At 63.4% G+C, this 948-nt stretch overlaps 1 protein-coding gene across 1 annotated transcript in view; it reads left to right on the forward strand.

Annotated features, from left to right (window-relative positions):
* LOC113209455 (uncharacterized) overlaps nt 1–948 on the forward strand; it is a 132,512-nt gene that overhangs the window by 82,987 nt on the left and 48,577 nt on the right. The gene's annotated exons all lie outside the window — the stretch shown is intronic.

Here is a 948-nt window from a genome sequence, read left to right on the forward strand (position 1 = left end):
CTCTCTCTCCCGCGCGCGTCTCCCCCTGCTGATGCCGCCCTTGCCCCCATTTCAACACGGGCTCAGACTGCGGGGCCGGGCCGGGCCGCCCCGCGCCATACGGACCCACAGCGCCACCCGCCCCGCCCCGCCGTCCCTCCTGCCGCTCCGCGTCGCTGCATTAAAGAGAGACTAGTACCAGTGGTAAAATTGGGACAAGGCACTCGGGTGTAAAGCGCCTTCCCTTGAACTCTTACCGCCGCCCCTCCCGCTCCCCGCTCCGCTCAGCATCTGCGTGGCTAACGATCACCACCGCCAGAACTGCTAAGCGCACCGTGGTGGGTTTGCTGCGGTGGAGCGAACTACTCGCCTTCGCTCGATTAAATCGGTTAGTTAGGTGAGTTAGGGCCGCCTTCCTCCGCATCCAGAGACCTCGCGATGGCGTACTCATTTCGGCATTACTCGATTATGACCAAAAACTGTCAGTCGAGTCGGGTTGTTCGCCGCGCCCTTGTGGCCAGCTTTGCCACCTGTATTTACCGTGGTCGTTGTTGAGTACGCCGGAGCTGAAAATAGCCCGAGTGCTGGCTGCTCACTGGAGCCGAGCTGACTGGCCCAGCGGCCTGGATGTGCGCCGGCCGCCGCCATGAGGCCCCGGCGGGCCCAGGTCAGTGGAGTGGCTGGCCCGAGAGCAGCCCGAGGGCTGCCCGGCTCATGTCTTGTGTGTCGCGTGAGGCGCGCCCATCAGCGCCGCGCCGGCCACGCCCCATGTCTCTGTGGTCCTTGACCCTCCACCGCCCTCCAACAGCGCACCTTCCGTTTCAGCTGCAATACGACACATTGCATTTCGCTCTCTCCTGTTATCTTGTACTTCTTTCTTCCTCGTCCTCCCGAAATAGCGACTCATTCTGCCCGGTCACGGGTACTTTTACCTCCGTGCGCGGGGACGGTTCCCGGACGGTTCGCCCT

This window comes from Frankliniella occidentalis, unplaced genomic scaffold (assembly GCF_000697945.3).
Source record: "Frankliniella occidentalis isolate FOCC.00 unplaced genomic scaffold, Focc_3.1 Scaffold40, whole genome shotgun sequence".
Classification (NCBI taxonomy): Eukaryota; Metazoa; Arthropoda; class Insecta; order Thysanoptera; family Thripidae; genus Frankliniella; species Frankliniella occidentalis.